The sequence below is a fragment of the Phoca vitulina genome, unplaced genomic scaffold (genome assembly GCF_004348235.1).
Source record: "Phoca vitulina isolate PV1807 unplaced genomic scaffold, GSC_HSeal_1.0 scaffold13, whole genome shotgun sequence".
Lineage (NCBI taxonomy): Eukaryota > Metazoa > Chordata > Mammalia > Carnivora > Phocidae > Phoca > Phoca vitulina.
Genome location: NW_022589716.1, coordinates 33,786,976 through 33,813,434, shown reverse-complemented (window position 1 = coordinate 33,813,434; position 26,459 = coordinate 33,786,976).

Genomic DNA, 26,459 nt, shown 5'->3' with positions numbered 1-26,459 from the left:
TCTGCCCTCCAAACCCACCTATATGGAGGAATTAGTAGAGCTGATTATGTTGTGTCTGCTCTGTCTCATCTTAGGAGGATCAGCCATATCATACCCCACAAATCAGCTGTTAAATCTCTACTAATGGAGAATTCACCACGGTAGGGGCAGTCAATTACCTCTTCAAACCCCTGCTTGTTAAATATTCTTCCTAACACTGAGCTGACAGCTGCACCTCTGTGTTGCCATGATAGCATAGTGATGAAAGATGCAGAGGTTGCACTGACCAGATTAGCTCCACCACTTCCTTGACTGGGCCTTAACCAAATAGCTCAATATATCCCAGTGTCATTTTTTTAGTCTTTTAAAATAGAAATAAAAGCAGTAAGCATTTTATAGGGATGTTGTGTACATAAATGAGGAGTTTTATAAAGCACTTAGCACAGTGATTGGCACACATAAATTCTTAATTTATTATTGTTGTAGTTGTTATGCTGTTGTTATTCTGCTTGTTCATCTTAATTTTTATCACTGTAATTATATGTAATGAGTCCATATCTTCTAAATAACAATCCTTCATTTGTTGAAAGACCTCTTTTATATCCTACCAAAGGATTTTTTTTTTCAGAATAAAGATATTTACTATTTTAACCATTTATTTTGTTAAATGGATTTGAATCCATCCCTATAGTGTAGAGGATCCAGAGGATCAGGGCATATGGATTAGACTCAGAGAAGGTGGGTTAAAATGTAATTTCCACTTATTAACTGCAGAAATTTAGGAAAATCCCATGCCCTCTCATTCATAAAGGCAGTCTGATACTGAGTTGTGATGTGGGGGGCAGTTACATCATAATGTTTATCACATCAAAATTCCAGGTCTTTTCTATATATGTGATACACTTTTGTAGTTGGTGTTTATTTCAGGGGACTGGAAAGGTGAAATGAGAATGTCAGAGAGGAGAGGTAATCTTAGCCTGGGGTCCCATAAAAGGAGTAGGAGTAGAGAAAGCAAGAGAGTAGGTGGTAAAACAGTCCCAAATACAGTGCAGTTTCCTGCTGGCCTCTGCAGAGTACCAAGCACAGTGACGGATTGATCTTACAGGTCCACCAGCTTCTGAGAGGCTTTGTAATCAACTGTTTCTCAGGAACATGAGGAAAGGAGGTGTATTGGTATAGTCAATTTCCATTTTCAAGGGCTTGCTCCATGGGACAGTCATTCTCCTGTACTTCCAAGTCACACATGCATTGTCACTGTGCAGATCCTTAGATGTCTCACTCCCAGAAGGAGGCTAGAGGTGTAGGAGGCAGGTATAAGGTAAGATCCAATCAGTCATGCCCTTCCAAATCTGCAAGGAGCAGGAGCTGGGGCCTAAAAAAATGGTCAAGACCCTGAAGACCCTTGAGGTCAAGAGGACACGGAATGTATCACTGTGTAAAATGAGTGTGTGACACTTAGGCAATTTTAACCTAATGTTTTTAACCTACAGCAGGACTTTGTATGTGTGGCCATTACATGCCCCCTGTTAATTCGTCCCTCCTCCCAACTGCATGATGTCCTGTTGCTTCTCTGTCATTTAGTGTAGTCACTATGGCTAATATGCTCATTGTCATGCACAATTCAGTTGATCACTCTTCCATCTGGGTTATCAAGATATTGGGAAAAAAAAAGTTGAATGAGAAAAGGCCCCCTCAGGCACTTCACCTCATCATTTTTTGCATCAGGTTTCACTACATTAGTGGGAATCTCCTCCTCCTTTGAAATTGGTCCTAAACAGAATTGCCAAAAATCACTCCTTTTCCCTGTTATTGCCCTGCATACACACAATCAGCTTTAATAGAAGGATATAACCATTAAGCTACCAGACTATAAATATCTCAAAATTGATTTATTTATTGTTCCTGTCATCTACCCTTTGCTTTCCAGTCCCATGGATCAACTAAAGTTTAAGTTGCCTGAAGTAGTTCCATGCAAATATGGCAGCAAACTGAGTAGATAATAATTCCTCCTTCGTATGCTATAGATCCTCTGTGTTTGATTTAATCCCTCTCTTGAAGCTTCAGCAGCAGAAACAAAGATACTAAGGTGCATACAAGGCTAAGTGCATTGAGAGACATTTAAATATAAAATCACCTATGACCTTTTATATTTATAAATATTTCCATTTAAGTTATCTTGATGTATTCAAATGTTTCCATTTGTTATTGCTCTGATTTGTCATTTTTTTTTTTTTTAAGATTTTATTTATTTATTTGACAGAGAGACAGCGAGAGAGGGAACACAAGCAGGGGGAGTGGGAGAGGGAGAAGCAAGCTTCCCATGGAGCAGGGAGCCTGATGCGGGGCTTGATCCCAGGACCCTGGGATCATGACCTGAGCTGAAGGCAGACGCTTAACCGACTGAGCCACCCAGGCGCCCCATGATTTGTCATTTTAAACTAAAAATATAAAGGCCTGAAATATTATTGGAGATCCCATTTATTGAGACTGTATAGTCAGGCAACCCTATAACAGAATCAATGACAATAGAAATAATTTTATTTGCTACATATCATAAACATATTGACTAATTTGACTTGATTATTTTATGTCACTATTTTTTTCTCCTTGTAGCTTAACTCAGTTTGAATTAAAATACTGAGAGAAGTATCTTCTGCAAAAAACATTGTTTAAAAGCTAAGACAAAAATATGATACCACAAAATGTTATTCCATCTTTATAGTTGATGAAAAGTCAGATTCCTTTCCAGGAAGGAGGAAGTGTTAAGGTGAGGAAGGTAATGAAGTGAAATAATAAGAAGGCATTTTTTCACACTCCTCTTACATGTGATAAATGTAAGGTGGCAAGGAGTCCTTCTAGATTAATTTTCATAATGTGTTATCATATTATGCAGCTCTAGAAAAGCAAGACTATATCAACTGATTGGCTCTGAATGGTACCTAGCCATCCAGAAAAATGCATTAATGAACCTTTTGGACATCACAGTCAGTGTAGAGACTGCCTGCCATTTTATTTTAGATCTGTAAATATTTGTTGTTTTGTTTATAATTGTCAAAGCACTTTTATGTACATATGTCATTTGATCTTCACAGTTATCTGGTGATGTAGACAGGGAAAATATAATCCTTATTTTACAGATGGAGAATCTGAGGTTAGAAGAGGTTGTTATATTCAATGGGTTGTTCACTCCTTGTTTAGATGGGAGTATTATGAATATGGGGAATTTCAGAAAAGATGTGTAAGCGCACTCTGAGATTTAAGACTTGAGATTATTTAATTTTATATTTGTTGAATACACTGGACAATAGAAGTAAAATACTTAACATTTTCAGTGCGTGGTAGCTGTCAACACAGAGTAAACCATATGAGTGGGACTGTATATATACTAGTCATCTAAAAATAGCATTGATTAATAGAACATAACAAAAAATCCAGCATTAAATAAAAAATATATCTGGCACTTGAGATAGATTCTAAGATGTCTTGGGGGTGGGGGGAATCATATAATGTCATTTGTAAACACAATCTCTCCCCTCAACTCTTAGACCTAATGGAGTATGTGAATGTTTAACAGCCGGCTCTCAGGAAGATGGGAGGGGGAAAGCCCTGACTTGAGCATTTGTTAATTTCTGTGATTTTAATATTCCCATCATTGCTGATTCTAAGCTATCAATAGTTTAATAAGTGGTTTATAAAATTCCTGAAAATTATGTAATTGGTTCTCACAGCTGGTACAAACAGGCTACAGCACCACTGAGTATAGTTATATAACTTTTCAGCATCTCCACTCGCCTGTCTCATAATTGCCTCAAACCTTGTATGCTCAGAGCTGAACTCCTGAACTTACCCTGCCTCACAGCCCCCTCATATACATACCTCTTCCTTCTGTGGTCTCTCCTGTCTCCATTAGTGACAACTCCATACTTCTCATTGTTTGGGCCAAAATTCTTGGTGTCATCTTTTTCTCCCATGCCTTTCTGAGTGTTCCAGAAAATCTGGTTCGTGCTACCTTCAAAATACATCTAGGTTCCAACCACTTTTCACAACCTCACTACTCACCCCCAGATCCAAGTCATTATGATCTCATCTGGTTTATTGCACAAGGCTCCTGTCTTTGTGAGGCTAAATCCCTCTAGATGCTCTAACAAACATTCCCAACTCTCAGTGGCCTAGCATAGTAAAAGTTCTTTTCTCACTCACCTCATTGTTTGATGCAGGCCTAAGGGTACCCTTGGGTAGCTCCCCGCTAAGCAATGGCTTGGGGATCTATGGTGCTGCCATCACATGTCTACTATTCAAAAGTTCTTATCTCCCAGCCCTGCAGGTGGAGGAGAGAACATATAAAAGCTTGGCACCTTTCAGGACCTGGGCGTGGAAATAACATGTATCTCTTTCACTCACATTCCATCATCCAAAATTAGGTATGGCTTCACGTGGCACAAAGGGACTGGAAAATATGGTCTTCCACTGTGCACCTTGGAGGAAACAAAGCTCTTTTGGCCAACATGTAGCATTGCCTGTGTCATACTTCCAAAATGGTGTCTCTGCTCCCACTCTTGACTCCTGTAGTCGATTCTCAACACAGCAGCATTTACGCTACCTGTTTCACAATCGATTAAACTATAAGTCATTTTATGTACCCCTCTGCTTAAAACCATCCAACAGCTTCATAACTCGTGAAATGTGAAAAACTGAAGTCCCTACAATGGTTTATAAGGCACTTCATGGCCTGGCTTGTTTCTTCTCTGATCTCATGGCCTACTTCTCTCTTGCACACTCACTCATTTCTAACCATAGTGGATTCCTTGCTATTGCACTGATATGCCAGGCACACTACTGCCTCAGGGCCTTTGTACTTGCTTTTTTCTCTTTGCTTCAACACACTTCACCCTGGTATCTACCTGGCTAATTTACTCATCTTCTTAAAATATTCCTTACATGTCACCCCCCCTTGGCCACTCTACTTAAAATGTCAATAATTTTGCTCAGTTCTTTTAATTCCTACCATACTCCTTGTCCCCTTCTCAACTTTTACTTTGCTCTATAGCACTTAACACCTATTAACACATAAATAATTTATGTGTTCATTTATTATGGTTTCTCTAACCCTAGTAGAATTTAAGGGAGATCAGGGTATTTTGTTACTTATATCTCCCAACACAAAGAACAGTGCCTAGCAGATAGTAGGTATTCAAAATATTTGGTTAATGAGTGAATAAATGATCAATGAAATAAAGATCTGTTTTGAAATCATAACCTGTTTTGAAATATTAAATAATCATGTTTTAAGTCTTTAAAGATAGATTATATAATTCAAACCTTTAATAATAATATAATGCCAGGTATTATACAAGTTATTCTCATTGGGTTCTATTATTTAATCTGTACAAAATCACAACAAGATAGGTGTTGTTTTCCCCATTTTATAGTTGAGGACTAAAGCATAGAAAGGATAAGTCATTTGCCCTGTCTTATTAAATGCCTAGTAAGTGGCAATGTGAGGATTTGAATCCAATGTGACCCCAGAGTAAGGGAAACTAGATTTCAGTGGTGAAACATTTCTAGTCTGTGTTAAGCGGAGAAAGACTTAGTGTCAAGTGACTGAGTTCTGCCACAAATTAGCTGTGGGACCCTGACCACATCTGAGTTTCTTTGGATCTTAGTGTTTTCATCTGTAGAGAAGATGTTGATACCAGATCATTGTAGAAATGTCTTCCAGCTTGATGAATCAATAACCTGCTTGGGGCCACACAAGCAGTAATTAAAAGAGCCCCCACTGAAAGCCTATCCTGTGAGCTCTCTCAGAGAAGGGTTTTTCTACTTAATGGTGTCTGCCACAGAAATATCTCAGACAAGGAGGGGCACTGAAGTATCCTACTTGTATAAATATAAATTAATCATGGCATAAAAAAGTTCAGACAGTGGATGCCATAACTGGTTTATATCTCAAAGGTGCTTCCTTGCTGTGACTAGCAAATTAACAAATATTAGAGCAGGAGGGACTCTGAGTCATTTTATCATGATTGAAGTGCTCACATGTATAAGTTCATTAAATATTTAGAACCACTATGGACCTAGTACTTTCATCAATGCCACTTTATAATTAAGGAAACTGAGGCACACAAACATTAAGAATTTTACCTACAGTTATCAGGGGAAGCAAAGACTGAATCTAGGTCTTACTCCCAATCTGAGGCCAAGCTCTTAGCCATTCCCTCTACTGACACTCAATGTTAATATATATCACTGTGCATTTGGGGGAAAATGGAAACAGAACAGTGAAAGACAACTGCATTGCTGAATACGACCATATGAAGATTTTTTTCCTCTGTAACAACACTTCTCTAGTGTTTTTTTCTTTGTATTACATGAAACAGACCCCATTTAAAAATGCATACATGGCAACAGTGGAAAACAAAATGACAGCAACAAAAAAACCTAGTTTTATGATGATGTCTTGCAGCTAAAGCCCATGGTATTTACTTATTTACTTATTTATTTATGGGGGGAGCAGTTCCTGCAAGAACTATATTTTCCTGAAACTGGTCACCTGATTTCAGAAAACTAAGTAAAAGGGAAATGTGGATACTGAAGGCCAGATAAAAGAAAAATATATTGCAGTTGGAACTGTTTTGACAGTCAACCCCACACTCAGATTGATCTCCACTTGTGTTTTCCTACTATTCTATTTCTGGAAACTCTTAAATGATAAACTGAACTTTGAATATCATGTGTTACTGAGATCTGCAGGGTGGAGATAGTGCCATCTAGCCTCATATCCTCAGTACCTATCCTTAGCAGGTGCTTCCTAATTATTAAATGGGTGAGTGGTGGACGGATGGATGCTTGGGTGGATGCGTAGATGGACAAATGGATCAGCAAAAGAATATTATGGATGGAAGCACATATATAATGAACATTGGATAGTGGTCAGGAAACGTGTTCTGACCCCAAACTTTGGTTAACTTGCCTATGTTACTGGGCGAAAACCCTTCTCATTTCTAGTCTTCGGTTTCCTCTTCTGTGAAATACCTATGATTCCATTAGATTCAAAACATGACTGAATATACGACTCAGTTCCCTCAAGGTTGCCTTTAAACATGCTCCCCACTGAAAAAAATAATTTTCCCATGTTTTGTCTCTATCTCTTCCCTCCATAGTAAGACCAATCAGAGCAACTGAGTCATAACCAGTAAGATAACATTGACTACAATTATTTACCATGAGGCCTAACACTTAATCGCATGAATTCCCTGCTGTAAAGTTTTTTATTTTCTTTCTGCCGATGAAGTACTTGATCATTTGCTTGAAAGTTCTAGATTTGTGTTTAAGAAGTAGGAAGAAAGAGTGAAGCAGGAAGAGGGCATACTTGGCTGTAAGAGCTATGGGTTTGGGATAATCCTCCTCCTCATCATTATCATCAGGAGACAGTTGAATGTGGTTGTGAAGTGTATGAGCCCTATTCTGAATTTTTAAAAAATCAAACCTTGCTATGGTTTCTTGGGCAAGTCTGTATAGAATGAAGATAGTTAAACATACCTCCCAGGATTGTGATGGGGAGTAAGTAGAACATTCCACATTAAGAACTTAGCATAGTGCTTGACTCATAGTGAGTATCTGGTAAAAGTAAGCTGTAAGCATTGCCATCATCATTTTTCATTTTAAGTTAGGATGGACATTTACTACAGAGTGGCTTAAAACAACAGAAGTTTATTATCTCACCAAATTTATTGTAGAGGCCAGAAGTCTGAAATCAGGTTGTCAGCAGAGCCATACTTCCTCTTAAGGCTCTCAGGGAGGATCCTTCCTTGTCTCTTCCATCTTCTGGAAGGTTGGTGGTTGCTAGAAATCCTTGGCTTCTTTGGCTTATAGCTGACTTATTCCAATTTCTACCTCCATCCTCGCATGATGTCCTCCTCTCTGTGTGTATCCATGTCCCCACATGGCTTTCTTATAAGAACAGCAGTTACTGGATTTAGGACCCACCCTAATCCAGTATGACTTTGTATTAACTAATTACACCTGTAAAGATCTATTTCCAAATAAGGAAAAGAGTCACATTTGGACATTCTAAGTAGACATCAAATTTGGGAGAACACTATTCAATTCAATTTAGGCAACTCATATTCTTGCTTTAACCTCTTCTTCTCCTCTCCCCAACCATTCTCAGTTCATGTCCCATGTCTCTGGTAGGATGTCCTATCATCCTGGGAACTTCTAGTGCTGCTGAGAGTTGAAGCAGAAAGCATAGGCATCAGTCTTCTAAACTTGAAGTTTTCTTCATTTTTAGAAAGCAAGAGTTGGAACTATAACCTGAGATCCCCTCCAACTAGCCAAGTGTAAAATGATCTTTTCTTCAAATATTTGCGAGTGTTCAGAGGGACACTAATTTGAGTAGTGTTGATCACGTATGAAAGGAGCAAGATTGCAAATACCAAGTAAGCATTTTCAATATGTTGATAAATGTGCGAAACTCCTATGGCAGGTGCAAGAGAAAGTGCCAATTAAAAAGTAGCTGCCATACACATTTATAGATGGTGTTGTTGACTCCAGCATTTTGCTGTTGCCTATTAAAGTAGGAGTTGACAGGTAAATTTCCTCTGCTGAATTCTTCTATAGGTCAGGAAACAGTCTTGCACAGCTTTTGGAACCCATCCAAACTGTTTAATGAGTCCTTCCTTGGCTGTAGATGCTGTAATTCAACCCTTTTACTTTGTTAAAAAAATGTTGCTAAAAGTGTAAATATGATTTTAGATGGTGTTCAAGAATCATAGAAGTACAAGCTTTTTGCTGAAAGAGATGGTAAAGGTCACTTGGTCACTCTAATCACATTAAAGCTTATGTCCCTGCTATATCCCTTTCACTGTGTCACCCATCCTGCTATGAGAAGCTCCTTTCTCTAGGGATGGCTCTGGATCTCATAAATTTCTTCCTCTTAATTGTTAGAATAAATGAAAAACGTATGATTTGGTCATGTAGATATTAGAATCATTTTTAAGTATTCAAGCACCATCTTAATCCTGAAGTCCTTCCTGATCCAGCTCCAAGAAGGTTGGCACATTCCTTCTTGCTAAGATGTGTTGAGATTCCAGCTGAGAGAGGGATTTTACTTGCATTCTAGCCTCATTGTCTGCCTTCATAAGACTCTCGCCAGCCTGTTAATAAAACACCTACCCTCCAGCAAAGGGTGACTTCAGATCTTCCAAGTGAGAAGTAGGTTCTCACCAAAAGGCTGCAGAGTCATTTAGAGCAGTGATTCTCAAACTTGAAAGTGTATATGAATTACCTCATATCTTGTTAAATTGCAAATTCTGATTCCAAAATTGGGCCTGAGATTGAGCATTTCTAACAAGCACTCATGCAGTAGTAATATGTAGTAATAAGAATTCATAGACTGTACCAGGTTCCAGTCTGAATAAAAACAAAATTCTATGTTTGTATTAGTTTTCTGTGGCTATTTTAACAGATTACAACACATTTGGTATCTTCAAACATTGGAAATGTATTCTCTTATAGTTCTGGAGGCCAGAAGTCTGAAATCAGTTTTAGGGGGCTAAAATCAGGTTGTCAGCGGGGCAGTACTCCCTCTAGAGGCTTTAGGGAAGGATTTGATCTTGCTTCTTCTGGTTTCTTGTGGTTGCCAGAATTCTTTGGCTTGTGGTCACATCATCTGCCTTCATAGTGCTATTATCTCCATTTCTTCTGTCTCTCTAAAATCTCCCTCTGCATCTCTTATAAGGACACTTAAGATTACATTTAAGACCTACCTAGACTATCCAGGATAATCTCCCCATGTCACGATCCTTAACTTAATCACATCTCCAAAGATCCTTTTTGCATATGAGGTAATATTTAGAAATTACAAGAATTAGGACCTGATATTTTAGGGGCCATTATTTAGCCTATCACAAAATTCCTCTTGCAAAATGCAAACCTCTTGGGTGGGTCCTAGTAATCACGGTAAAGTGTTCAGATACAGGTAGGTTCAAGTCATACCTAGAATCCTGTTTCATTGCAGGTAATGGAGGATGTTTTCCTTTCGTTTAATTTTTTGTGTGTATACAGGGCTTTAAAGCACCTTGCTTGCGAGTGTTCATTTTTCTTTAGAGGGGTTACTTAGAAACAGACATCTCCAAATCTGTTTTGTTTCATTTTAATTCACATTAAGGGATAAAAAGATGACACCAATAAAGTTAAGTCTGACATGAAGCCCAGGGGTTGCATGTTCCATGCATGTTTTAAGTTCTCAGAAGCCAGTTCCATGTCGGAGTATTGTGGATAAGAAAATTTCAAGAAGAAGACCTACTTCTCTTTGGACTCTAAAGACGGAACTCTTGAGATATTAATTCTATGGGATAATAATTCTTATGTTTAGTAGCACACTTAAATTTACACTGTTGTATGATACTCATCTATTCATGTATTTAATCTTTCAAATATTATTAATTCAGTCATGTTTGCACTAGCTACTCTGATGGGGCAGTAGAAGCTGGAGATATGTCAAGATCCAGTGCCTGCCCTCAGAATGCACATGCAATATATAGTAAAACCAAAGAAAGACAAAAGAAGAACAAAGCCATGTAAAGACAATGGAATTTTAAAATTTTTGCTTTAAATTTTTGCTTTTGTGTTGGGATGAGCACTGGGTGTTATACACAACTAATGAATCGTTGAACACTACAACAAAAACTTATATACTATATGTTGGCTAACTGAACATAAAAAACTAAAAATAAATAAATAAAATGTTGCTTTAATATACACTACAATTGCTGCCAACTATGGAAAGTTTGGAAAACCATACTGAACTCTTCAAAGAGAAGAGCACTATGTCAATTCAAAACAACCACTCAAACATATTACCACATGGCATTAATATCAAAATTCTACCTATAGTTTCTGTAGTTCAAATCTGCAATTTTCAAAAGGCATAGATTCTCTCTTCTTGACCAATTATTTGGAACAGCAAAAAGTATGGTCTAGTAAAATATATCCTACCATTTGTATCTTGGAAAGCAGGAATGAAAAATTTTTCAAACAAGATCTAAGTTTATGCTTGTGTGTGTGTGTGTGTGTGTGTGTGTGTGTGTGTGTGTGTTTATCAAACTCCTATGATGTCCTCCCTGCCCTTCAGTTTAATGCATATCATTATTTGAGATCTGGTAAACTTCAGTTCATCTTGAAAACATGAAGAGTGAAATCTAATCACCATTTAACAGCAATTAGCAATCCGTCCTTTCAGGGATTCACAGTCCAAATCCACTCAGTGGATAATTGCAACAATTAACTCCTTGTACCTTTCTGTGTTTTGGACAAGACAGCCTTGTTTTCATTAGCATAAAACCTAGGCTTGATGGAGACCTCCTAGTGCTGAAAGCTGAAGCAGAGATTTAAAAATATAATAAGCAACTGTTTTCAAGTAGCCAGCATCCACAAGATAGGATGTGACTAACTGATGATATTACTTGTGTTTTGTAAGTAATCTCTGGGAAGTGTGGTGGCTCAGAATTCCGTGTTAGCACTGAGAGAACCATCCAAGGATGGATACACTAATGTGCATGCATGTAATACAAGGGCAATTACATGAGGAGAAACTGAAAATATGAGAAATCCGCTGACAATTTAGATTGTTTATTCTCCTTTTTAGCAGAATAAAGCAGTGTTAGAGGTCTTTAGCATGTTGTAGCCAAAGACAGAAAAACGGGTTTAAAACCATCAGTTGAACTGTCTCTGATATAAATTCATACATTCAAGAAATTATAATGATAATGATGATGATTGATAGATCGATGATTGGTAGATGATGAATAGAGATAGATAATAGATGGATGAATCAATAGATGGATGATAGATGACTGAGATATATATGATAGAGATGGATAATGGATAGCTAGCTAGATGATGGATAAATAGATAATTGATATAGATAATAGAGACTGATAGATATGATAGATGATGGATGATAGATGATTGATACATAGAGATGATAGAGATAGATAATGGATAGATGGATGGTGATAGATGGTAGAAATCGATGATAGATGGTAGATGGTTGGATGATAGATGATTGATAGATATCTATCATAGATATGATAGAGATGATAGATAGAAATAGATAGATATTGCTAATTGTCTTCTTACTGTGTACCAGGCACTGTGCTAAACACTTTATATGCGCTATTCTCATTTTACATTTACAATATTTTGAAGTAGGTTATTTGCATTTTACTAATTAAAAAAACAACAAAGCTTAGCAAGTTAATTGCCCAGGAAAGGTTAGGAAGTGAGTTTCTGAGATTTAAAATAGGCAGTGTGCCTCAGGATGCCAAGTACTTGTTTGTTCATTCAACAAATATTTATTGAGCACCTACTATATGTCAGTTACTGTGCTAGACTGTGAAGATAAAAACCAATCTGTAAATAGGGAAGGAGTTACAAATCAGGATAGTGTTAGGAAGGGAAAAGACCAATACTGAGATGCAGAATGGGGATGGGGGGCTGTGCTGTTGAAGTGGACAGAAAAAGCCTGTCTGAGGATATGGCATTATCGCTGAGACCCAAAAAAATGAGAAAGGTTGAGCAACAAAGGAGAACATTCCTGGCAGTAAGAATGGTTTATACAAAAACTCACAGGCTTGAGGGAACCTCATGAAGGAGAAGCAGAAGGAATTGTCCAAGCCTGGAAAGATCTTTAACAAGCAGAGAAGTTTTACCAGGTGGACAGAGTTATTGAACTAAGACATAGTAGGTGAGAGGGAAGTAAGCAGAACATTTCCATTTACAGTACTGTGGCTGGGCCTTCTCTTGAGTGCACGAACCAATTGGAAAAGATTGTAAAGGATTTAAAGCCCTTTTAATGTTTTCAGGCTTGTATTGATAGTGTGCGTTTCTGTGTGTGTGTGTCTGGAGGGCAAAGATACCTTTGTGTTAGTTAAATTAAACTAAGGCATTTTCTCATTAAATGCTGTGGTGGTCCTGCCCACTGGCCACATGAGGACCATAGTGGGGCAGAAAAGGTGACTAGCGATGCATTCTTAAGTGGGTAAAGCTTAATCTAAGTCAGGCACCCTGTTAGGTCCTACATGTGCCAAGATGGAAGGTTTCCAAGGGGAATTTCTAATGCAGTGATATTAAAAAGTCAAGTAAACAGGGGCACCTGGGCAGTTTGGTGGGTTGAGCCTCCTACTCTTGGTTTTGGCTCAGGTCATGATCTCAAGGTCGTGAGATCAAGCCCCATGAGGAGCCCCATGCTCAGGGCAGAGTCTGCTTGAGAGTATCTCCCTCTCCCTCTGCACCTTCCCCTGTTCACATGTTCTCTCTCTCTCTCTAAAATAAATAAATAAAATCTTAAAGTCAAGTAAACAAGTAAGAATTTCCAGCCCACCACCTCCTTCTGTAGTTTGCAGCTAAGAATGGATTTTAATGGCCAGAAAAAAATCAAAAGAATAATATTTTGTGACACATGAAAATGATATGAAACTCAAATTTTAGTGGTAATAAAGTTTTACTGAAACACTGACACACCCTTGGCCATTTTTGAGCTACAGTGGCGGAATTGAGTAGTTGTGACAGAGACCTTATATGGCCCACATGGCTGGAAATATTTACTATCAGGTACTTTACAGAAAATATTATCTGGGGGCACCTGGGTGGCTCAGTCAGTTAAGCATCTGCCTTCAGCTCAGGTCGTGATCCCAGGGTCCTGGGATCAAGCTGCATGTCGGGCTCTTTGCTCAGCAGGGAACCTGCTTCTCCCTCTTCTTCTGCTGCTCTGCCTGCTTCACTCTCTCTCTCTCTCTTCCTGTCAAATAAATGAATAAAATCTTAATTAAAAAAAAAAGAATCTTATCTCTCCCCTGGTGTAGGTATTTGGAGGGGCCATGAAAGTATCACAGAGGGTCATGTAACTCAAAAATTAGGGAGGTCTTCCTGAAGCTAAATTTAGTGCTGGCTCTTCAATGATAAAAAGTGAGCCAGATAGAAAAACCTTCCAGGGAAAAGAGAGTAAATTAGTTTTCTTGTTTATGATATCAATATAATGGCACTTAAAGAGGAAACAGTTTCCCAACCCAGGGGGATAAAGATAAGCAGAGATAAAGATAGGGGCTTTCATTATGTAGCAGTGTTCCAACACCCCAACTATATATCTGCCCCTCTCACCCAGTAGGCATACACACAATGTTGGTGACATCATATTGTGAGGCTCAGGTTATTAGTAAATAAATGGGAAAAGAAACATGGGCTATAAGTTCAGATTGCAGTCCTGGAGTTTGAAGAAATCTGGGAAGGCTCCGTAGAGGAAGAGGAGGGATTGGTCCAGAATTTGAGAAATCTAAACAGTCGGGAGGGTCTCTCAGATCATCAGAGCTACCTGAACAAAGACTTATCCTCCAAGTAACCAAGTTATTTTAATTGTCTGGGGGCTCTCCCCTGAAACACATAATCCAATTGAGGATTTAGAAGGATTTAAGACACTCTTAATGTTCTTCAGCTTGCACTGAAATTATGCTTCTCTGTGTTGTAAAGTTGGGGTGGAGGCAGCCTTCAAGTAAATTAAACACAGTCTTGGCATTTTCTCATTAAATCCTGGAGCAGCTCAATCCCAGAGGCCTGTATAAGGACCACAGTAGACAGAGCAAGTGATTCCAGGTCTTAGAACCATCAAGAAGATGCCCACAGTACTGACTTTTAATTAATAACTACTCTGCATCTAGACATTTGTCTCACGCCTCTTGGGGGGAAGTTGGAAGTATTTCACTAGATGAACTCCAAAGTCCCTTCCAGCCTAATAGTGCAGACACATTTTAGTGGGGTGGGAGGAGCATGAGGCTTGCAGTGGGATAGATGTTCATTTTCATTCAGGCTCTGACACCATCTTTTTGAACCTAGGGAGTCACTAAGTGACTGGTGGATAGGAGACCTGAGCCAGTTACCTTGCTTCTCCCATTGCCTCATTTCTAAAATTGGAATGATAATAGTACTAACTTCAAAGGGCCACTGTGAGTATTTAGGGAAAATTCCATAAAGTGCTTGGTCTACTCTAAATGATCAATATTAGCTCCCTGCCCTTTCCCAGTGATTGGTAAGGGAGCAGATCCACAAAGAAGATGAGGGAAATTTCCATAAGGCCCAATCAGTAATCATCGTATGGAGTGCGGAAAAGTGAGCAATTGTGGGCACATGTTTGCAAAGTGAAACAAGAAACACAGGACTTAAAAATATCTTCTAGTCCTTTAAATGCCCTCTGCTTTTTCAGCTGAGGGGCAATGTTGGCAATCTTCTGGTTCCTTAGCAATCAGAAATTGGTTTGGCCAGAAAGGGCTTCCATCCTTGAGCATTGACCAGCCATTTGATATTTTGTTCTTTTTTTTTTTTTTTTAATTAAGCACATGATGACTCATGATGGTGTAAATTTAAACATAGAGATCCCAGACAAGTTTATGGGGTTGGGTGTCTAGATCAGAAAACTCAGGACCTTTTTTCTCCCCCAAGAATTTCAGGTTCTGGCTTCACAGAAGCCGGATCTCCAACATATGGGAGAAACCAGGATTTGGGGCAAACTGCCCAGAGAATGTTCCAATCTCTGTTGACAAATGAGCACAGTCTCCAAAGAGAAGAGGTTCCGCAGACACTGTGCCCAGGCAAAGCCTAAATGATTATCAGAGGAATAATGGGCCTGTCTCATTCATGAGTCCTGCTGTTATAGTTGGTGCTGTCACTGAGGGATGGAGTGAGAACTTTTTCAAAATCGGTGAAATAAAGAAATAGCAAAGATTAGAAAAATTAAAAGCTTTTCTTTGAAAAGGCCTATGGAGATAACAAAGAAACAGAATGCAGTCCAGAAGAGGCAAATCTATAAAGGCAGAAAGTAGATTCGTGGATGTCTGGGGCTGAGAATACGGAATAACTGGCCCCTGCCCCCAAAGGCTGGATCTCATTGGGGTAATGGAAATGTTTTACCCCTGGACTGTGATGATAGTTGCACAACTCTGTAAATGTACTACAAAATCATTGAATTTATACTTAAAACAAGTGTATTTAAACAAGTAATTTTTATGCTATGTCAAGAAAGCAGTTTAGAAATACAGAATATAAGAAGAAATATAAAAAATATAACCACAGATACAAAAGATATTTATAAAAATACTAAGGGCTATCAGCAACTACATGATGTTGATGTTGTAAACATAACAAAAATAGGATAAATTCCTAGAAAATTAGAGTAAGAAGAAACAGATGTCTTGAATTGTCCAGTAACTATTTTTAGATGGTAGTCAAAGATTATGCTCTGAAACAATCCTGGGTCCAGATGTCTTTACAAGTAGTCTTATCAAACTTTCAAGGAACAGTTGATTCCTTGCTATGCAAGTTATTTAAGAAAATTTAAAAAAAAAAGAAAAAGCTACCCAGCTTGTGTTCTTAACTCCAAATATAAAGACAAGAGCAGGAAAAAAATCATAGAAATTATAGGCACATTTCATTTATGAACAAAAGTATAAAAATACATTAGCTAACTGAATTCAACAGTGTATGAAAATATATCCTAATCAAAGGCAATACATCTCTAAAACATTGCTAAACAATAGGAAATTCATAGGCTTATGGCCACCAATGCCTAAAAGTTTGCAAAATAATTCACTCATCTTCAGGATGAATCTAGAAAGTCCCCATCTGGAATTCATCCCTGAAACTCTCACCCAGATCCCAGATGAGGGGGCACATGTGAACAATTTCCTTGCCAGGATATTTGAATTACTGAGGAGTCAAAGGCAACCTGGGTATGCATTTCTAGAATAGTGGTGGGTAGGTTAGGTGGGCACACATCCAGGAGGATTATGTAGCAGAGGAAGTGATAGAACAACAGATCATTAAAAAGTAGTAAAAACAGAGGAAGAAACAGGATAGGATATGTAACACTGCCATGTACATAAATTTAAAATTCACATAGAAATACAATACACAGGGGTGCCTGGGTGGCTCAGTCGTTAAGCATCTGCCTTCAGCTCAGGTCATGATCCCAGGGTCCTGGGATCAAGCCCCGCATCGGGCTCCCTGCTTGGCGGGAAGCCTGCTTCTCCCTCTCCCACTCCCCCTGCTTGTGTTCCTGCTCTCACTATCTCTCTCTGTCAAATAAATAAATAAAATCTTTAAAAAAAAAAAAAAAAAGAACTACAGTACACATTCTACAATTCTATATCAAATAGAATGTACAATTAACACATTAAATGCTGAGAGAGAGAGACATGGGAGTGGGTAGACAGTAAATCAAGCAGGCAGCCCAGACAATCAACAATCATTTAGCTTGAGCTAAAGAGCATGATTAACTCAACCCCTGCCTGGATCTCACAGAAATGTGATCTCTTTCTGAAGTTCTTTCTGGGGCTGAGGTAATTCCTTTATAAGCTCTACTTGCTTTGTTTAATATTTCACAAGACTCATTTTACACAAGAATTGAGCTGTCCATTGTCTGGTTCCCAGACTTTTGGATTTTAATGACCAGAAGGATTTTTTAAAATAGGGATACCAACAGAGTTATCTAATGCTTAATCTGTTAAGAAAAGAAAAATCTCAAAGTCACATTTTTTCTCAAAAAGTCCTATTAGTAAAATTGCATGAACTATTTATATCTTATCTACACTATGAAGACTTATATACATACATAAACAATAACATGCACAACCATTTTTCTTTGAGCTGGGAAAAATATCCTCATAAGCTGGTGTTCTTTAACCTTATTTTTATTTTATATTTTTTAGACATTTTTACCCACACACTCCCATGAAATTTTAATATCACAAAAGTACTGTGCATGTATTATGGCCCTTTGGAGGGTCATAAACCATTGTAATATTTGATAATTTTTTGGACCCTCTGGAACCAATTTTCCCCTCTTGGGCATGATAACATCCCCACTGAGAATGCATGCCATACACCAAAGCCAGCCTGTGGACCAGGACTTGAGACCACTCTTTTAGGCAGTAAGATTCAAAGAAGTATTTCTCCTATCTTTGTATCTGAAACCCTCCTTCAGCAACTCATTCCTTTGTGTTCAGCGTTTTCTATTCTCATCCTATCTCTCTTCTAAGTAGCAAACATTTCTGAGACACAACACATTAAAAATATAAAGCAATATTTTTAAAAAATTAAAATGTATAGAACACCTGCTGAGAGCAATATGCTTTGCAAGCATTAGGAAGGATTGAAAGTTGACTCAGCAGCAAGCTCATCCCTCAGAGGAGTTCTGACCTGGTGGAGCAGAGAAATGGTACAAGAATGTGAATGTACAGGTGAAGGGGAAGTGGTCTGTGTAGGCAGGAGGTAGCAAGACACAGCCTCAGAGTGAAAACCTGGAACACTCAATTATCATCATATGATTAAGTTTATTCAGTCTTGTTTCTGGGAAGTAGAGAGGAGAAAGGAAGGTGCTGATAAGCCTGGGTAGGAGAGATGTTCATCCATCCATCCGGCGTCCGTCCACCCATCCTTCTGACCATCCATCTGTCTGTCCGTACATCCATCCATCCATCCATCCATTCAGTAAACATTTATTGAGAACACACTATGTGCCAGGTACTGTGTCAGGGGCTGATACAGAGACCTAGTTTCCCCGCTCAAGCCAATCCTTCTCCCAAGGAGGATGATCAGACTGGGGAAGAGCTAACATCCTAACAATAGTGGGAGCTCCTCTGGTTTGTCAGTCACTGCAACACTGGCCCCTGAAACTCGACTCCTGAAAACAAGTGTTGTTTGCTTTCTCAGCCTGTGGGCTGTCAGCAACACAGTAATGAGACAGGCACATTGTATAGCAACCCAGTCTCCCCTGCGACTGCCTGACAGTGCTTAGAACCATTTGTCAGACAGATAAACAATGAGCTCAAAGCCTTAGCAAGGTGGCAATTAAGAAAATTCAAGCATATCTTCATTTACCCCAGTGGAGTTCTTCATTCTTGACAGTTTGTGAAATTACAGTGTTAAGTAAAGACATCACCAGAATGTTCTTAGCTTATTTGAAAACTTGTTAACTAGAAAATAATGAGGTAAATTTATACACCTAAATGATGTTTACAATTCTGCACAATGTCTGAGGGTGGTTTTTTTTTTCTTTCTTTTTCCTTCCTTTCTGTCTTTCTGTCATTCTGCCTTATTTTTTGTTTGATGTCCTCTGAATTTCAGGAATTTTTGTTGTGTTCGGGGTTTATTTTTTATTTTAAGTTACATTACGTTTGCTACTGTGTAAGAGGAGACTTACCTTTTTGCAGAGTCTGAAATAGAAGTTTATGGAAGTGTAAACTTTTGGGCTGTGCTTTGCAGAGGCATCTGTCCTTAATTATTCCCACAGATACAGCTGATCCATGCTGTGGGTAATCCCCAAAGCTTTTCTAATTTGTTTTGGGAAACAAACTAACTAAAAATATTCAAAAACCATAGTCTTTCTGCTCAAACGTTAGATGTTATTCTTTTTGTAGCTCATTATAGCTGAAATATGTTTTGTTCAGCATGGTATGTTGGAAAAAAGCTGGAGTAGAAATAAGGACTCACCAGCTCTGTTATTAACTTGCGCGGTGACTACATCAGTCAGTGTAGGCTATATAATACTGCAGTAACAGATGACCTCAAGTGGAAGCTTACAATAGCATAGGTTTATTTCTCATCCTCATTGCTCCAAGTTGACTATGGCTTTGCCTTGATTCATCCCTGATCTGGAACCCAAGCTGAAGGAACAGCTCCTACCCAGGACATTGCTTTTCACATAAAAGAGGTAGAGCACATGGCAGAATCACATGATGGCTCTTAAAATCCCTACCTGAAAGTAGCCTAAAATTTTCATGTGTCTTTGGCCAATGCAAATAAGGTGGCCAAATCTGATGACAAAGAGGTGAAAAAATAAAATCGTTCCACAAAGAGGGGCAGCAAATATCTTGAAGTAACAATCTACAAAGTAACAGTGGGCAAAGCATTGGCCTTTAGTTTCCTTATCTGTAAAATGGGAGGGCGGAACTAGGCATCTCTGAAAATTCTGTGCTTCTTATAAAATGAGTGTAATATTCAAGAAGCTGGAAAGGTGCCTGTTGAGGGATTAAGGCTGAGATTAAATGATATCTCTGGAAAAAAAAGTATGGACATGTGGAGCCTTCCTGGACAATTCAGTACAATGTCTGTATCACTTGAGGTGAAGGAGTTGCAATAGTTGCTTGATTTTGAAAGGTTTCACATAGTAGCTAAGTAAGCCATCCAAATGGCATGATCAGAGGCACGCTAAGCTAGCATCCTCCCCTGAGATAACTGCCATGGGGCCAGAGATCCCTACAATTAAAAACACACCTTTCTGTCTCACCAGAAAACTCCTCTCATGTCAGATATGGGACTGCCTAATGCTTATGCCTCCTCAGCAAAGAGTAGGTCCATTATTATTCAAGGTGAGAGGGGACTGGACAGGCCTCAGACATTACAGGGAGTTTCACCCTCAGTCTCAGTGGGATATGCTCTGGGCATCCAGATGCTGTAGGTGATTAGATTGCCAATAGGAACAGCTTGGATGGGGGGCAAAGTAGAGAAGATAGCCACAGTACAAATTAAACTGCATTTACTTTTTGATTATTCCTAATATCACTTATTTGGACAAATATTTTAGCCCAATTTGACTTTTTCTATTATAGTCAAAATAAAGTTTTCTAGCACTGTGAAATGGGAGCATATGTTTAACAGAAGGAAGGTAGCAAGGAAAAGCCATCTTCAAGATCTTGTGGACCTAAAGGTGGGTTTGGTAGGAAGTTTGTTGTATTGTTTTGGTTACACTGCAAAGTAATCACTGTCAGCTTTGCACGGCGTAAGGCAGTTTGTGTGTAGGATTACTTGAGGCATAAGCATGCCATCTTTGGGCATGAGATGCAGTCGTGCTCAGCCTATCTGTTCAACCATCTCATCTTTTCATATATACCTGTACCTTTTGCCACTTGGAAGCTGGCTCAGTAAATATTTTGAATAGTAAATATCAAGGCACTTCCAAATGACCAAGGCCTGGGGACTTAGAGAAAAGAGCCAGCTTAGATTTTCCCATTGAGCATCCTGTTAGCCAGCTGTGTCCAGAGGGGCCCCTTCTCTGATGCATTGAGCCGTCTGATCCCGCAGCAGTGTCTGAGAGCCAGCAGCCAGATGGCTGTGATATATACCCATGCGCTGGAGAGCACATAGAGGTAAAAGAAAAACAAAGGGATTTGTCAAGTCTTTTGTGCAGAATAGAGACCTCAACCAAAGAAAGCAGGAGATAAGCCATTCTTCTTGAACCAGTCATTGCTGCTCTTTTTTTGGGTGCTCTCATGACCTGCCTTGTGAACTCTGTCTCCAGGCAGTTGGTGACTCTGAGGCAAGGCCTAGGGCCTGGGATTCTCAGCCTTGGCGCTGTTCATATTGGGGGTGGGTAATTCTGCATCCTGGGGGCTCTCCTGTGCATTGTAGAATATGTGGCACCATCTCTGGTTTCTACCCTCTGATGCCAGTAGCACCCATGCCCCAAGTTGGAACAATCAGAAATGTCCCCTTGCCATTACCATATGTCACACTGGGGACAAAGGCACCTCCAGTTGAGGACCAGTAATCTGGAAAATGTGAGTTTTGAGCCACCTGAGCCAGTTCGTTGTTGACTGCTGCAAACAGGCATGTGCCTTGCAGTGATGGGTTTCTGTGTACTTCCTGTTTAAAGTGTTAAAGAATGATCAAGAGTCTGGCTCTCTCAGGTTAGTAATTACCTCTGTTGTTATTAATTTTCTAAAGCAACCCGGGCAAATGAGTCATTATTATCTCAATCCCTCCGCCATGGCTGATTGATTTTGCTCCCCTATTGTTTCTAATTTCTGTAATGTCTGATTACAATAGAAAATTTTCAATACAATTCTCATGTAAGAGTCATTACAAATAGGCTTATTCCTCAGCTCTAAGTAGGAATGGACGAAGGGTTTTATATCACTTCATTGAAACAAATGTCTTACTAGAAGTAAAATGCTTGAACACTTCACAAATTGATAGTGTAGTATAAAAAGCCAAAATAAGTCAATACAAGGACCTAATCATTTTTAAATATGCCAAACATTCATATTTGTGATTTGCTTTCATTTATGTTGTACAAATTAGAGCCATCAATTCAATGAAAAGCACCCTTCTGTGATATCTATCATTTTTCTCTCTGGAATTCTAGGGATGTGTCTCTTAGGTTTGTATCGTATTTGCTCCTATTTGAAAATATATTAGGAGCTCTCTACCGATCTTGGGAACAAATCTGGACAGATACAAAATAGTGCAAAAGGAATTGGCTTTTAGCCTTGTGAGTGTCTGAGTCCCTGGCAATAAGTTACGCTTGTGGGTGGATATCCCCTTACTCAGCTCCCAAGGGGCCCTCCCACTTACTACATTGCCAGGAAAGCACCTGGCCAAAGCAGGAGTCTGGGCAGATGCTGGGCGGTCTGATGCTGCCTCCTTGTCGTGTGGTAAAATCATAAAATGACTAATAGAAGCCAGTCAGGGAGGAGCATTAATGGCATTCAGGGAAGTTTGGAGGGGGTGGGTGAGAAGTACGGGAAGGTGAGGAACCACTCAGCTGCAGCCAGCTACTAGATGTGGTCCAGACTGTAGGGAGGGATATCTGGAGCTCTTTTCAATATTAGAGCTACATTTCCCCAAGGACTGTGCTTTTGGTTTGAAGCATTGCCAGTAGTTAAACTCTATGTTAAAAGAGCCATGATGAGGTGTTTTTTCTCCCGCACTGTGTGGCCATAGACTTTGCCTGGCAAAATTACATGGTAGTGAAGAGCACAGATTCTAAACCAGAATGCCTGGGTTCAAATCCTGCCTCTGCCCCTTGTTGGCTTATCCACTTGGGCAAGTTACTTAATCTCTCTGTGTCTCAGTTTCTTCCTCTGGAAAAAAGAGGATAAAGTAGTAATATTGTTTTTATAAGGATTAAATGAGTCAAAAAATGTGCAAAGTGCTCACAATAAGACCTGGCACATAAAAGGGCTATATGGTGTTGAAAGGCATATCTTTAACATTTGCTAATCCCTCTCTTAAAAAGATCCTTCTACATAGAGTTTCCACATTTAGTCAATGAAAATACAGGATGCCCTGTTAAATTTTAATTCCAGAAAAACAAAAAATTCTTTTTACTCTGAGTATGTCCCATGTAATATTTGGGTCATTTGGGCATACTTTCACTAAAGAAAAAACTGCTACTCCCATTGTTGTTAGACATCACTTCTTAAAAGAGATGTCCTATTCACTTTGCTGATATTTTAGATAGTGTAAAATGAAATATTCTTCAATCATGTCACATGATACTGTTTTCTGGTCCTCACTTATAGACTGCCTCTGCCACTCACAAAAAAAGCATGCATCTCTTTAAATACTCCCAAATACATACCTACTCTAGAAAATCTCATAGTAAAGCTCACTTCTTCCAGTCATTTTTTTTCATTAATCCCACCTAGCTCTCTCTTGGTCATTTTTATTCTAGTATATCAATTATCAGATAGTTAAATGTTTCCTTGGGATGTTTTCCTGGTGTCTCCCATGGACTCAAATGAGTTGCTTTCTTACTTGAAGCAAGAACTATGTCTATTTTATATTTTCCATTAAGAGAACATATTAATCAACTCTGCACAGAACAAATGTTCAAAAAATGGCTAATTAATGATGACACAAGTTCCCTATCTGTCCAGTGGCAGTTTATTTGCTCATGTTTGAGTTATGTTGACTCAAACAGCTTTGAATAAGGTGGCATAATACAGATTATCAGTTGAATTATATAACCCATTAAGAAGGAATGATTTAGATGTATTTTTTCACAAGTGTGGATCACATAAACTCATCTTTCTCTGAGTCGGATTTGCTTTGGGAAACTGAGAAGACATCTGTAATTCATAGCTGAACTCTTGGGCATATTATGCTGGCTAAGTCCCCAAGGTTTATTGTAAAATGACAATGTTATTTCCCTATAGAAGTTGGTAGTAAAATAGAGCAAGTGGATCTCTTGAAACTGCTTCGGTCCATCTTCTTTTAGATAAGAGATCAGTTAGGAAGCATGAGAGTATTTCTTCCATACTACGGAATGGCATTGAAAGATTCTGATGTGACCTAGAATGTATTTTCTGAGAACTTGCTTGCAGACAATAGTATGCAAAACCAATATTTTATTTTGCAAAATCCTGCAGTCACGACGTTGTTTCACATTGTGTCAGAGTCTCATCAAATGTCAAATCTAAAACTCCTACCTCGCCTCCCTACCCTTGTTTTTAACACTTCAGAAAACTGACACTCCCAAGAGGTGATGTAACTGCCCAGGGTCACACGAGTGGGGAGTATTTGTTGTTCTTCCCCCATCACAGAAACAAGGGGAAGAGAAAAGAAATACATACATACTAGATTCTTTGAACTCTTTGGAAGAAAACTCCATAGAAATGGAGGAATTGTTATTAATAACATTTTCTGCAATGGTGTGTGGGCTTCAGATTCACAGTAGCTTGAGTGCAGTGTCGTGGGTGGTTCCAACTGCCTTTGAACTAGGTGTTGACAGAAAAATAACACAGCACGGCAGAACTATTCAGGGAGGAGTCTCATAAGGACATGTGGGGTACCCTGGATCCTTCAGCACCCTTTCAGTTGTAAGTGACATAATATATCTCAAATGTGCGTAAGTACAAATGTTAAATAGTCTGTTCACCTAAGTAAGAAATTCAAGTGTTAGATTCGGGCACACCTAGATCCAGGGACTAAACCATTGTGGTCCAGACTCTACGTTTTACTCCCAGATAGGTTCTCTCCATGCAGTTACAAGGTGGTTGCCAAAGACTCCAATCTTTTCTCAGGATTGCAGAGAGAGTATATTTCCTGACAGCACCAGGACAATTCATAGACAGGTCTCTCATTGGCCCAACATGATGCAGTTGTATATACCTTGACCAATCACTAGTGAGAGGAATGGAGTAATGGGATTGGCCAGGCCTGGGGCACATACCCAGCTTTTGAGCTGGAGGCAAAGGAAATCTCCACCAGATCTTCATATACTGAGAAGAAAAGATTGGGACTTTCCCTAAAAGAAAGGAAGTTAGACCACAGATGTTTTGCCTATATATTTATACACACACCACACGTCTGTGGCCGCTTTACCTATTCCTGAGTGTAGCCTAGTCCAATCCTGGAGTCAGCAATAGAGTCTAAAGGTATTTACAGATAGTACTTAGAGTCAATTTCCCATCTCTTTTAAAATTCCTTAGCTCCTTAAGGATTTCGTTTCCTGCTTTAGTCAAATAGTGAGGAAAATCTGTTCTGTTGCTCTACTTGTTACTGTATTTATGACCTACACTTTGTTTCAAATTATCACAGCACCCTTTGTCTCATATAGTTTTCATTTCTCTAAAAGCAAAGCAAGTTGTAGTGTTAATGGAACTGACCACTGATCCTCAGAGATTCACAAGGTATGAGACCTGGGATCTCGATGGGATTTACTAACCTGAAGGATTTCGGTGGCTTTTAAGAGCGTTTTGGAGGCTCCTTCTTTCATTTGTCAAATATCTATTGAGTAGCACCACATACTGGACATGGTTTTAGGCAGAGTTCAGAGTGATAAGTAAGGCAGACAACAGCTCAGTTTTTATGGAGCTTGCATTCTGGTGGTAGGAAAAGAAAATGATGAAGTAAAACAAATAGGAAGATAAGAATGAGACAATAAGATTAGTCACTGGGAGGGTAACTCTTAAGAAAGTCAGGGAAAGACTATGGAGATATTTATCTTGAGCTGACACTTAAATGACAAGGAGGAGCAATGACATTCAGACATTTGGTGTGGAATACTCCTTTCTGAAGGCTCTGAGGTGGGAAGAAATTTGAGAGTTGAGCAGAAGAAAGGAGGCTCAGTGAACAAGGGGGAAATAAGGATAGAGGGATCTCAGGGGCCATATAAAAAAGGACCTCATAAGTAGATGTGAGGGGTCAGGTTTTTATAATGGGTATAAGTAAGAAGGAATTGGAAGCTTGTTTGCAAACACAACACTTAATCTGATTGGAGTGTAGGAAAGATCACTCTGACTGGTATGTGGAAAATATATTGTGTAGAGCTCTGGCTTTCAAGATGTGTTGTCTGGGACCAGTAGCAGCATGGCCTGGGAACTTGTTAGAAATGCATATTCTCAGGTCCCATCCAGACCTACTAAATCAGAAACTTTGGGGTGGGACTCATCAATCTATACTTTAATAAGCCCTCCAAGTGATTCTGATGCACATTCCAGTTGAAAATTGCTGATGTTAAGGCAAGAGTGACAGGAGGAAGATCCCCTAGGAAGATGGAAAGATTAGAACGAGCCAGATGACACAACTATGTGTTGGCTCTGCACTTTGTTGTTTCCTTAGTAAAGTCACTTTTCTTACTGAGCCTTAGTTTTCTTAGCTGTAAAATGGAATTATTGATAATCTACCTCAAAAAAATGATGTTAGAA